Here is a 14689-nt window from a genome sequence, read left to right as displayed (position 1 = left end):
TTTTATAAATTAAGCACTGTGTATTTGTATAGAACAATTTTATATACATAATAATAAGAGAAATGCTGAATGCAGTATATTAATTTTGATTTCTGTTTAATTTCTATTACTGTAAAAAATGTGTATTATATGAGATATTAAAAGAGAGAGAAAAACTATATTCAATATTAAATATCATATTTAAGTACAATCTTTTTTATTATGTGCAGTTTTTTGCTTTTGTTCGTGGTTATTCCTAAAGCAACTAGGAATCAAAGAATACTATCACGCATATATACGCACGCGTATATTTTATGACATTCAGTTTGATCTCATTTCATTTTAATATGCATAGCATACTCAGCAGCATATCAATAAAATAAAAAAATTTAATTTAGAACTGCATTGCGCGAAGAATTCTTTTGTGCGACAAAATACGTGCTTCAACAATTGTTGATCATGAAAAAAAACGCTATTTAATATTGAGAATGTATTTGCAACAGAATTTATAATAGATTAACACAGTGATAGCAGTTCCCTAAAAATTTCTGAGCGGAAATGTAAAAGGAAATATTTTAACAGCGTACAAAATGTATACGATATAAATCGTTAATTTCGTTACATGTATTTCTATGAGAAAAAAAATGAGAGAAAAAAAAACAGCTGTTTACAAATGCAAAGCACCTTGATAGTATGAGATGCGAAATATGGAACAAGTTGTCACAAGAATAAATATTTGATAATTGGTTGTTTCAACAATAACACTATGTAGATGCGAATTGTGTATGTGATTTAAAAGAGATAGTAATTTAAAAAACATTAAGTACATACACATGTACGGGCATAAGTTTACAAGCATTATTTTTTTTGAGCAAACTAAATAAATTAAGCTCTATATAAATTTTTGATAAATTTTGCATATTAAATGCAGAATAAATTGCAATATTTATTTTATGTTTTAAATTGGCATTTTAAATAACAAAATTATATTTGTATGAACATTAGTTAGACCTGGATTATGGAACGTAATATATAATGTTCTATTACGTAAATTGATGTATTTGGCATGTGTAGGTTTCTGATATATAAGCAATTATGTCTTGTAGCTTGTGATATATGTACGATATCACATCGCGCTGAGTATAGCTATTCTGATGCATTATGTGACACAGTGTAGTATTGAGATATCATATTGTTAATATCGTGACAAATCTTGGTACAATTTACAAAGCATGCGTAAGGACTAATTCCTCTATCACATTCAAAGTTACAGAGTTACAGAGTATTGTTTCAATTGAATTATCATGTCATACTTGAAATTGTATGACATTCACAAGGCTGCTTTTCCAAACGGAATACTTGAACATTGCATCTGTATTGTAGATCACAGAACATGATTTCTATAGTATATACTTTGTATTCTGTTATTCATCGCATATCGAACATTCTGAAAACAATATCGCAGTGGAAAATGATAGAAGATTCATACAGAAAGGAAATGTAAGCAGATAAATTTTAGCTGTTTATTTAAATGTTTATATATTGTATAATATATACATGTACAATAATGACATATATTATGTTGATTACAATAATAATTTATTCAAATAATAATAGTAACTATACCATTGAAAACAAAATTAATAACAAATTGCTTGCAAGTTGAAATAGCAATGAGACTAATATGTAACATCAGTTTGACATATAGCGTATAGCGCATGATAGCGTAAGTATCGAGCAAGCTACTAAGAAAGTTTATAAAGCCAAACGAGACACATATATCGCACTAGACATTGTGAGATAAGAAACGGGTGGACTTGTTACGGATATATCATTCGCAAGACATCGCCTAAAGTTATCCGCGAACTCTTCAGAAGCTAGCACGAGGTATGAAGGAAACTTCCTGTCTCTTTCTCTCTCTCTCTTTCTCTCTTTTTCTCTTTCTTTCTCTCTCTCTTTCTCTCTTCGTGACACTTTTACTTCGCACGACACGCGAACAGATCTTTTTTTGCTTTCGAAACACCCACGAATCATTATCCCACAAGGATCTTAATTTCTTCTTACGCGCCAAGGTTTTCACAACTGATTGTGAACTTACGTTAACTACGCGGTGCAGGTTCGAGCGGCACGCGAATTTAATAACGCTAACTGAAGCACAACGGTTAACAAAAACCGAGTGTCGATATATGTATGATTTTACAGAGTGCGTCAAAAACTGTCACCTTTCTTAAGGTTTTTTTTTTTTTTTTTTTTTTTTATTAAAAAATTATAAATTTTTTTTCTTACACAATTCTATATAATGACACTCAAAAAAATAATTATGCAAGTTTAACAAAAATTTTTTAGGTGTAAAAAATTAACTGAAACAGATAAATTATTAGCCAATGCTGTGATACTGCATGTATTTTGCACTTAATCAATTTAAATGACAGAGACAGAATTTATGTCTGTACTATTAGTATAATTTAGACAGAAAATTTTTCTGTGATGCCTATTTTTTAGGCCTATTGTCAAGGACAATTATATTTGTGATTAATATTTGGCATGATTTTTAAATTTTCTAGAGATATTGCTAGAATATCGCTGTTATACATTCGATACGTGACAAACAATATTCTAACAGATACAAAAAGTAGCGATAAATTTTAATTGAGACATCTAGAAGTCTATCTATATTAGCAAAATATTTTGTTGAGTGGAATTTTTAATATTTATTTAAAAAAGTCAACTATAGATATAGTAATGATATATTTACCATTCGGTAAATTTACTCTTGCCACATCTACGATAATATTATTAGAAAAAGAGCAATAGATTAAAGTGCCAATATTTTAATATTTTATAACTTGGATAAACCGAGTATTATTTTTAGTTAAACGCATTTCAATAACTGGGTACCAGCTGCGCACGAGAAAGGAGAGCGTAGCATAAAGTGGCTATTATGAAATTGTAATGAGAATTTAATAGTAAAGACAAAATACAATAAAAGACAATTTAGCAAGATAGAATTAGCCATTATTTGCTACATTGTTTTCGAACAATGCTCTTTAAAATGTAGCTCTTTAAATTTTGAAGAAATACATTTTACATTGTTAAATACTTTTATGCCGAATAGTATCGATCAGAATAATAAAGTATAATTCAAAATAGGTATAAGAAATTTAACAATTTTTTATTTATTATTGTGCCGTAATATAATTTTTATAATTACTATACATAAAATTTGTCAATTAAAATTAATTAACATCATATAAACAAATATTCTCTCTCATATATATCTACATATCTGAAACCATGCTAGTTTGAATTAAAAGTCACTTTTTGTGTTAGCTCTATAAAGTTGAGTATAGTGTCGTACAACTGTAATATAATACATATGACATATTAAATTTAAATTTTGTAAAAGCGAGATCTAATTGAAATTAATTAAAGCCTAATATCTAATAAGAATTATAAATTTTTTAAGATTTTTTTTTATGTGTTTAATTTTGCTTTTACGAGATGTAAAGGAATTACTTCGGCTTTTAAGATTTGCCCGCGTATCTGTATAGCGATATTTAAAAGCGGCAGCTATAAGGCCATCATTGTTAAAATCCTGGTTTTAAGACCTATATTCATTGTTAGTTCTACGACACCATTATACTCGCAAAAGATCGTTAATAACAAATTGGATGATCATCATAAAAAAGATAGTGAATGAAGTGATTAGGTAAGAAGAGCTGAAATAAAATGTTATTATAACGCGCTCTACTTAATATGATATGTGATATGATAAAATGACATGTTATTGACGAATTTCTTTTTGATATCGCAGTAAAAATAATATTATTTTATCAAACACTCGTACATAATTCAAAATTACTTAAGTTATTAAAAAGACGTGACGTTACTTTCACAAAAAAGTTATTATTTTAATTTTTTGTGAGAATTAAGGAAACGAAAGCGAAAATATTACGTGTAAAGAAAAATTGTGAACAGTCTCTTTTACAATTGATGGAAACATGATGTGCACGCATACAGACACAGATGTAATATATTTTTATATGTATGTTTATTCAGTTTTTCTTTTTTTACATTTTATATTATTCCATGACAATCATTCTTGAGCGAAATTGTAAACTCGGATACGGGATATAATGCTCGTACAGATAAATCTACGGATTTTTTTTCGAGATTGAAAAATGTAAAAGGTCGTAGTATGCGCAACGTTTTCGTTGCAACACATTGCTTTGTGGCAATAATTAAGATACGTATCGAATTTATTCACGTGTGTTTTGAGTGACATTTAACCGTGCAAAACATGTAAAACAGATACTTAAAATTTTGACAACAGAACAGAATAAAATATACACTGACATGATTCTAATATGTTTCCATAAATTAAATAAAAATTAATAGATAGATCTAAATTTCCTTTTACTAGATATGTATCTGCAAATTATTTTAATCAAATGTCTCTGATTTGAATATAAGAGCGGAATAAAAGTGGAGCGAATTTTCGCGATATAACAAAATAGCATTTAGTATATTATTTTTCTTTATCGAAACGTGTTGTTATGGCAAGCATAATTAAAACCCAGAAATTCTGGAAACCAGAAACTTGCTTATTATACTATCCAACAAGAAAAAATTGTAAAGGTCATACATTTATAACATTCCTCAACGTTATCATTAACGTATCCGCAACGTGCACGGCGTGCAATAACGATCGCGATAACGAATCAAGTATGCATCGTACGTATCACACGCCATTTCGGCGGGTATTAAAACCTTTAACTACAACTATAGAAAGGATTTAAGTTACAAATAATATAAAGTAGGAATAATTCTTTTGTTCGATAAATTTCGTGACGAATAATTTATTTACTACGCTCATTACATTGAATTGAACATTATCTCATTTTATTTCATTTTATATATATATATATATATATATATATATATATATATATATTTTGTGTGTATATATATATATATAATTATATATTTAATTTATTATATTTATATGGGTTATATATATATATATATATATATATATATATATATATATATATATAATATTTATAATATATATTTTCTTTCTGCGGCTATATTTAATTTTAAAATATAATAATAAAAATTTAATTTTAGAAATATAAATACATATGTATTATTGTATTTACAATATCATCAACTGTACACTGTGTTTAAAAATTTTTTCTAAGGAGAAGTAATCTGCAAATTTATTGGAAGATGATAAGCTTGTTAGATTATCCTTTTACGTAACGACTTTATTTTGGCTTATCGAGAGAACATGCATATTATGATACATTGCAAGAAAGTTTGTAGTGGTGACGAGTTGCACGTTGCATGCATTCATGTGTGTCTTTATCGGTGTCCTAAATTAAGACTTCTAATGCTTCATCTGAGCACGATGAAAAATAAAGGAACATTATATTTAGTTGTTCGAAGGACACTTGTGTTTTTAACCGACGTTTTTTATTGCTTGTGAAAATACACAATATAGTACATTATTCAAATGATCAACGTACTAGGTCAATTATTTAATGATTTACTTTTAGCTCTTGTTAATGCAACACATTTTAGTTTTTATAAAAATGTGCACGCGTATAATTTTTCTGACAAGAAATACATTGATTTCTATCACGTTATAACATCGAGTAATTTTTATATTTAACAAAAAAAATAATATACACTCCATATCGAATCGTTATTTGATACTAAAAATATTTCTCGTATAACAGAAGAAAAAAATATATGGACTCTTAAATTTTCGGGGGAGAATGTTTCATTATCGAAATTATTAGATTTATTAAAATTATTTAAATTATTAAAATTATTTGTTATGAAAGTTTATTACGTGAATTAACTTACAATCTACTCTTGATATCGTGCAAAATTGATTAATCTGTCATTATTATAAATTTGTGATAGCTGCGTGGCATACAGATTAACAATTGCAAGCAATTTTATTTTTATCCTTAAAAGTAAATCGAATGATCAATGATTTCCTGAAACGGAGAGCATGAAGTTAAAGATGTTTCTCGAAGTAAATGTGCATTTTATGGAGGTTCTTTGTGAAACACACACATATACATATAGATATATGTTATTCAGGCACGTCAGAAATGCGAAGCGAGCTCTACGGCTTCGTATAAGATTGCATGCTGTTTTTCGTTGACTGGAATATATGAACAAGTGAATAAATTCGATTTGCGCGATACCAGACGATCTTCCTTTCTAAAAATGGGCATTCCTGTATCATTCTAAAGTTTGAAAGGAATATTATGTCTGTCATAGTTTATTCATACGTGTAGATATATTTGTAGGTACATTTTTTCTGCAATAAAGATATGAAAAATTTATATGATAAAAAATTTGAATTTTAGAAAATAATTTGGCGTGATTTTTATTATAGATACACGCGATATTCGATTTAAATATTTATAAATAATTTACAATAATATTGCAATCATATATGAATGTTTACAATTGTTTTATCGAGTTGAGTTGCATATTTCAATAAATTGCGCATTTTGAAGCACAGTACCAGAAACAGAAATGGTATTTTTGCGCAGCAGTAAAAAAGTTTTTTTTTTTATGACACACATTCGACTTTCTGCAATTCTCCATTTTCTATGTCAATCGCGACAATACGTGCAAACGTGATTTATCTGATTTTTTGCTTTCATATTCCATGAAAAAAGAGCCTGTCGTTTTACAGAATGACCCATTTCACTGAAATATATTGATGTTTTCTTTTTTAATATAGTCGATTTAAAGCTATATCCAATTATTCTCGTGCGCAGAAACAGAAATTTGCTTTAAATTCAGTGTGAAAACAAATGTTCTCTTTCTTTTTGTCCAATTCGATTTTTTTTCTTTAAATTTTACAATGTTTAATTTTTTGTGACATGTATTAATTTTTTTAATTCAATAATTTTAAAAACGAATACTAAAATGATGTACAAAATTGTAATTAAATTAACTAATTATGTTTATTTTATTGATTTATTTATTGATCTTTCGAGATAAAGTTTATATATATAATATATATATATATTTTTTTTTTCCTCAAATAGATACATGAAACACACATGACATAAACAATCATTTTTATATATAAATTATATATAATATACAAACAATGAATATATGCAAACATATAAATTATAAATTATATTGTATATAGATGTCAAAATGGCAAAAACTAAATTTGTCGAAACTGGACTAGTTTTACTTCTGCTGTCTAATATTAGTAGCACTAATAACGTCACTGATCGAGGACAGGAAGTTTATAAAGGCAATTTACTTTAGCAGTTACACTGATCCAGAACAGGAAGTTTATAAAAGTAATTTACTTTAACTACACTGTACAAAGAAGTATATGATACGTAATATAAGTATGTAATAAATGTAATGCATTTCTCAAGATGATCTATTTGTCGCACACACCTATGTATTTTTCATTTCTTAAATGGAAAAAATGTGTTTTCATTAAAATTATATTTAATATTAACATATGTGTTTAATTAAGTACTTTTTTACCATTTGTTTAAAACATTTTATAAAAGTGAACAAAATGATTTATATATTGCATCTGTATATAGATATTTGTATCTGCAGAACTGATATACTTCAAAATTTTGTTTCATAGAAACATATCTTAAACTTACTTGTATTTTAACTTTGTATTTTATCTTTGTCTTAAATCTTAAATTTTTTAAGAGATTTTTTTCGGATTTTATATGATTATTTTTTTAAATACTTCTAAAATATTTTAGAATCTTAAATGGGTGCGTGCTTGAATCTCCGACTTAGAATCTTCGATCTTCAGCAAAGAGATAAACAATTGTCATTTATTTAAACTTTCAGTATTCTCTGATTCACAACTTTTAAACCGACTTAAGAGTCATTATGGCCTCGATGTTTTATTATGGAAACTTTTATTTTGTAATTGACTTCAGAGATTAATCGCGAAAAAGTTGGGTATTAAAAATGGAATTTTTTGCATAGCTAAAAAATTTGACACCCACATTTGTTTTAATTTGATATAACAATATTTAATTCTACTTTTTTATACCAGATATTTCAATATTTTTCTACAATAAGTATATCAACATATTGATATTTGATTCATTCCGTTTATTAGAAGCTAAACTTTTGTTAGCTTGAAAACATTTTCTTTCAAAAAATCGGTTTTCACAACCTCATTTTTCTCACCCGGGTAGATGTATCTCGAGTTGCTTAAAATTCAACGTTGCGGCGGATATTCGCCACGAAATCGTGTCGTTTCTTTTAAATCGTATCGTGCACTTAGGAGTAACATTCTTCGGCACGTAGTGTACATTTCTTGCCCGTAGTCGTTTCTACTATGAAAAGTACACACGGGAGCGAATCTCACAGGGATGAGCAGAGTTTTCCTCTGTGCGCGCACGGCTTTTTGCCGATTCTGTCTTAAGGATATGGAGAAAGATCTATGAGAAATTCCATTTTCGCAACGACGAAGATATTACGGTCGATGTTTTGTTCTGCTTATTTCTCGACAATGTTCGTATTTTAGAGATATTTTTGTAAGACAATTTCTTACGAATATCCGTATATATACCTGTGCTTGTCAACTGCAGTAATGAAGTGAAAGAAACTAGAAAGAAAAAAGTGTAAAAGAGTTACAGTGAACTGTGTTTCTTTTTTTATATTTTTGAAATATGGAAAATATATTTTCTAAATTTTAAATGTTAAATTTTTTATCTGTGTGACTTTACGTGATAATAACGTTTCTATTTAAAAGAAAAATTTATTGAAACCCGTACAAAATTCGAGATACTGATATTTAAGATTTGTTAGTATTTTCAGACATAACATAGGCAAATAAATGCGAGACGTAAGAAGCAATATGTTTGTACATAAAGGTAAAAAGATTGTCTAATTTTTTAAATTAATTAAATAAATTCTATATAGATATCGTTATATATGTGAAAAAATAAGAGAGCAATTTCCTTAATAATGAATCAATAAAGTAGAAAAAGATACCTTTTGTCAATCTCATATTTATGAATAACAATTTGATAAATTGTTCATAATATCAATAATAAATTCCAATTGAAATTATATTTTACCTTTACGTGATCATTATGAGTTATTTGTTCCGTTCAGGAATTCCAACGCGATCGATGCAGCGAATGCTTGCAGCACAATAATATTACAAAATTACAGATATATTTACGTTTGTTTATGCATTTCGTTTATCATGAATGCGCCTATTTTATCTCAGATCGTATTTTTCATGATTGGTAAAAATTATTTTTTTCATGCACGAACAATTAGTATATACATATATGTCGCAGAAGACAGGTATACGCACAATGATACGTTTCTTCGCGAGACGAATTTACGCGCAACCTAATTAGATTCTCTGTTTTTCTTTCGTGCACATCGGCGATCGTTCATGCAGAAAATTGAAAAGCCGCACGGAAAGAACGATGCGCGTTCCACTTTTTTGGGCAAACGAATTATAGCTAGATGGAACGACGAGCAATGGATGCAAGGTTGCACTATATTGACATAGAATCAATTTAAAGCTGCTGTGCGACGATTTTTAATTGCAAGTAAAAAATTACTCTGTTTTGGCGCGTGACATTCAATTGATTTATATTTTTTGCTTTATTGCAAATGAATTTATTGTGCCTAGGTACTAGGTACTTTTATTAACTATAAATCATGTATACCATCTAAAATAATTGTTATTTTTGATGTAAAATTATTATTCATATATTTTAACAAGAAAAATAATACATTTTATCGAATAAATCATCGAGTAATGTATCCAATTTTGGTTAGATTAATTGACAAACAATTTGCTCTTACGTAGTTTGTATTTACATCGTAAATGTAATCACGTGTGATTAAAATGTTGATGATCTAATGCGATACAGTGTAATTATTGGAATGCATAATTCCTGGTATTTTGCGATATTCGTTTCATGAGTTTCACGTTTATTGAACAGCTATGATTGATTTCTATTATTGTGTATAATCGTACAAATACGTACGTAAAAAAGAGTTTTCAAAAGTGATAGGAAAAATCTGATGTATTCAGTTATAAATGAAATTTGACTAATACATTCAGTTGATTAATTATACATATTTATATGTCAATACAAAACATGTTTTGTACATTAATTACGATATTTGTTTGCTCTTTCAGTTTAAAGCAGTAATTATGGTTTTTTTTTTTACAATTTCTAATCTGAAAAAATTTAATAAAGATATAAATTTTTCTATCCATTTTCTGTGTAATTTAATATTGAAATATTACAATAAAATTATAACATTAGAAGAAAATTAATTTTTGTGTATAATAACTCTTTATTCTACTTTTTTCCTATTGATTTCTTTTTTATATCTCCTTTTACAAAATTATCACGTATAGGATTCACTTAATTTTAGCGGTACTCGTGACAAACTCTATAATTTTTTTCTTAATTCTTAATTCATGTCTCTTTGCTATTACGTAAATCATTTTTTTTCTTGATATAAAGCACATAGAGAATACATGAGTAAACAGTAAATTTTCCGCGTTGACATTAAATTGTTTGCATTGCTGATGATTTTTAAATAAAACTTGTTTATATTTATCAGGAAAAGTTTTCGTTGATTCACAGTGGATATATATAACAACAGCAACACGTGCAATCACATATAATACTTATCGTAACAGGACCAGCGCAACAATTTTATTGATTTTTGGTCTCTTTTAAAAAACCGAGCTTGGATAAGCGCGTATCGCACACGTTTACGCGCGTTCACGTGGATGAAAAGCCGCGCTTGTGTTTTTCTGTTTCTTTTTTGCGACATCGTATCGCGAATGGTACCACATGATGCATGCGTGTCTCATGTGGATTCTCTCTCCGTAGCCTGACTGTGTCATGCGAATTTTAGGCCCACCAACAAAGCATTAATCGATATTAATTACATCACTCAGTTTCTATCATTCGAATCCATTTTCAGCTTTGACCCGACGTGGAACGAGCAACCGTTTGGCTTTCCGCATGGAATCGTGCAATGGATATCGATGATCGCTTTTTGTTAAAGCGAGATAGATATATTTGCATGGGAATTGTGATATTGTACTGGACAATTCGACTTTCAATGTGACGTAACCAAACGTGACGCGCCTAACATTTGGGGTTTGAATTCGAGCGACGTGTCCATTGCTATGTGATATGATATAATATAAAATAAGATAAAATAAGGTCAATATAATGCGAGATATTTATTCAGAGAGTGATACAAATATTTGAAAATCTTTCTAAAATTGATGCGTAATCGCATATTTTGAAATTGATAAAATTATAAATTAAGGCTTATATCGCCTTTCAAGTTGTGCGATAGAGCATATTATAATTAATATTTTTTCAAAATATGCACGTACACCACACCAGATATAATTCTCGCTTGTGTGATCATCGTGGGAGACTCATGTCAATGGAATCAGACGGTTTCAAAGTTTGCTTTATTGGAAATTTACATTGATTCAATACATATATATATTAATTTGTAGAGTTGGTTATTTCGTTCCGCGAGATATTATAATACTGATTTACGATACACATTTATCTTTGTTAAAATAAAATTATGATAAATTTCTCGCTAATAAGTATCAGCACGGTTGCATGCGCAAGTAATATAAATTTTTCGATTATCCATTTTCTAGCAAAAAAATGTTTTTTGCCTTGCCCAACGATACTAGTTGATTGAGTAAAGTTAATTTGCCTAGTATAATGTGTACGTAGAGTTTTTTTTTACTCTGTACAAATTTTACGCTATTCTGGCAGAAACACGAAACGAAAAATTAAACTAATTAAACGCTCAGTAATGCATATGGACGTGCAAACGTTTACATTTACAATGTAATGTATGTTTACATATACCATTTCAATCGATAATTTATCAATCGGCGAAGTCGCCCCGCATTTTTACTACTGCATTAGAGAGAAAAATTGAAGTTTAAAAGCATGCTGAACGCACAAGAACACTTACGTAGAAGAACACTCGCTTTCTTTTTTGAAACTTTATTGTGCTTGTGATAGAAAAAAAAAGAAGTCTATTACGATACTTCATCGTGTTTCCTTGTCACGAGAAATACTTCGCAATGTAACGCGCTCATAATATCTAGCATAACGTTCGTCTCTCGTAATCCGCGCCGATTCTCGCTGCGATACGTAATTTTCAAATGATCTCGCGCTCTCGTAACGCAGAAATACGATCGGGTAGCGTCGTGTATTTAATTTAAAACATCGACGTCGCGCGATGCAACGATATCTAGAGCTGTGCAATCGTTCGACCGTATGCAACGGCTTACCTCAGCGGACACCGTCACCGCTGTCGTCGACGGCGGAAGGACGCGGGACAACCGGTAGGAGGTGCCGAAGAGAGTGGCGGAAGATACGTAACACACTTTACGGGCGCGAACGGATAGCGACGGAAGCGAGGTCGTATATAGACCGGGAAAGAGAGAGAGAGAGAAAGATAGAGAAGCAGGAGGTAGAAGCTTTCGCGAGCTGTGAGAAAAATCAGAGGGGGCAGCAGGGAACGGAAAAGGAGAAGGGGTAGTAGTGGCCATGAGGAATCTTACGGCGGTGGGGGTGGGTGGCAGCGGCGGCGGCGGCGGCGGCGGCAGCTCGTTCAGCACGCAGGATCAGTCTCGGGGAGAGAGACCTCGAACCGACGCTTTCGCCTCGCTCTAGCTAGTACCTTCGCCGCACTCGTACACGCTAGAAAACGCGCCGTATCCGTTGACGGTTTTCAGCCGCGAGAGAAAACGCCGCGGGTAACAAACGCACGCCTCTTACGTCAGTAGGAGAGACGGGACGCCCGCCTGTTGTGCGAGTCCAGATCGTTTTTTCCTCTACGTCCCGACGATTTTTTTCTTCCGAGTGGGAATAGGGCTCTGGGTTTCTCTCCGCACCCTTCTTCCTTCTTTCTTTACTCCGATATCTTTTTTTTTTTTTTTTTGCCCTTATCGCGTCGTTGTCGTTGTTCAATACAGTCAACGAAGGACTGGGGCTGAGGACGAAGGAGAGAGAAGAGAAGCACGAGGGAGACAGAAAGCGAGAGGAAAATCTCGTTCTCGTTCCGTCCTCTTTGATCGAGCACGCACTCTTCTCGGTTGACGAAAGGAGAAAAGCGAGTATACCGCGTGTAAGGATCATGTCACGCCGCTATCAGCTCGAAGTGACAATGTCGGGGTTGTAGAGCGCAAAGGGCTGCAGCAAAAGTAGGAGAAGAGAAGAGATAGAGAAAGAGAGAGAGAGAGAGAGAGAAGAAAAGGAAAAAAACATTTAAGGAAATCGCGCTGGCGTTTAAATCGCGACGTAGTACCATCTAGAGGCAACCCTTTTTTTCCTTACGAGGGCATGAGTGTGTACGACTAATTAGCGAGGGGCGCTAGTACAGTGATGAGAAGGAAAAAAAGGGAATGAGAGCTTCGGGTTGAAGAGCCAAAGATAAAGGAGATTGTCTGCCGTATAGGTATTTTGCGCGAGTACGTTTGGTGAAATCCCCGGGGCGTACTTGTTAGTAGAAGGGAGGCTGCGAAAAAGGCGAAAAATCCCTTGATTTTCTACATCTTTTATTTCCGGAATTCCAGAGTAGCTGCCAAGCTCGCAAACGTCGAGTATACCTGTGAGGCTGACGGTGGTTCGCTGTCTAAGCGTTTTAGAACCGACGTCTCTCTTTGAATTAAGTAAGCTAGGGTATAATGTAGTGTCTCTATAATGTACGATCCTTTTCTTACCGTTGAATTTCCCAAAGTCAGCTTATATTTTGCACGTAAGGTGAAGGAGAAATAAATAGCTGGAAGGAGATTAGGGTCATTCGGTAAGATGTAGCTTTCTGATCACGTCTCAGACTCATGCTAATCTCCTTTAGATTAGTCATTTTGTGGGTCGCTCGAGAAAAGTTTTATTAAACTAAATCGTACAAGGGAAATGATACATTGAGCTTAAAAGTTTTTTAGAAAGGTATGATTAATACGAAACACAACATGAAAAATGAAAATGGAATTATTTTTATATTGAGTTTGAAATTCTGCGGTTACTATATTATATCTGTATATCTTTTCTTTTTTTAATTTAGATTTTAGGATTCTTTTTAATTTGTTGATAAACATGTGTGATCTGACTTTGAATTGATTTCGATAGTAAATTTGATAAATAAATTTTTGACATATTTAATATTTAATTTCAAAATGAGAAAAAAAGTATTTGGAATACAGAATGTTTAATATTACTTTCAGTTAGATTATATCTACATATATGTAAAATTTTTATTTATATCATTCAATTATTATAAAAGTAACAAAGAGTAAGGCCGCATTATTAATTTCTTTAATATTAAATAGAGTAATTAAACTTGAGATTAGCTTTTTGCAAAAAGAGAATCCAATAGAGATTGCTCGAATATTAAGATTCTATGGTCTCTACGGAATTTCTGAGAAACTCGGAATGAGACTCTCTTGGGAAATTGATTTATTGCGACGTATCTATTTATATCATGATAATATGCGAGAGACTACACATCAATAGGCAATTTGTTCTTATCTATTTTTATAGATACGTCGACGTTAAATCGCATATATAGATACGAAGAAAAAAAAATCCATACGATATACATCTCGATAAATCGATACATTTCTCTCGCGCGTTCT

The 14689-nt window shown here is 30.8% G+C and overlaps 2 protein-coding genes across 5 annotated transcripts in view; both read left to right on the top strand.

Moving 5' to 3' along the window:
* Nca (neurocalcin homolog) overlaps positions 1-14689 on the top strand; it is a 157437-nt gene that overhangs the window by 63652 nt on the left and 79096 nt on the right. The gene's annotated exons all lie outside the window — the stretch shown is intronic.
* Positions 1-14689, top strand: part of LOC140663661 (neuronal calcium sensor 2) — a 131380-nt gene that overhangs the window by 63394 nt on the left and 53297 nt on the right. The window contains exon 1 of one of the 4 annotated variants that reach the window (XM_072887970.1): positions 12638-12811. The exons of 1 other annotated variant lie outside the window; for it this stretch is intronic. The gene's annotated coding sequence lies outside the window, so the exon portion shown is untranslated. Of the gene's footprint in view, positions 1-12637; positions 13727-14689 lie in introns of those variants that run through there. 2 more of the 4 variants (XM_072887969.1, XM_072887968.1) reach the window with 2 other exon arrangements.

This window comes from Anoplolepis gracilipes, chromosome 3 (assembly GCF_047496725.1).
Source record: "Anoplolepis gracilipes chromosome 3, ASM4749672v1, whole genome shotgun sequence".
Classification (NCBI taxonomy): Eukaryota; Metazoa; Arthropoda; class Insecta; order Hymenoptera; family Formicidae; genus Anoplolepis; species Anoplolepis gracilipes.
The sequence above is the reverse complement of the archived record's forward strand: the minus strand, read 5'-3'. Positions and strand labels throughout refer to the sequence as shown.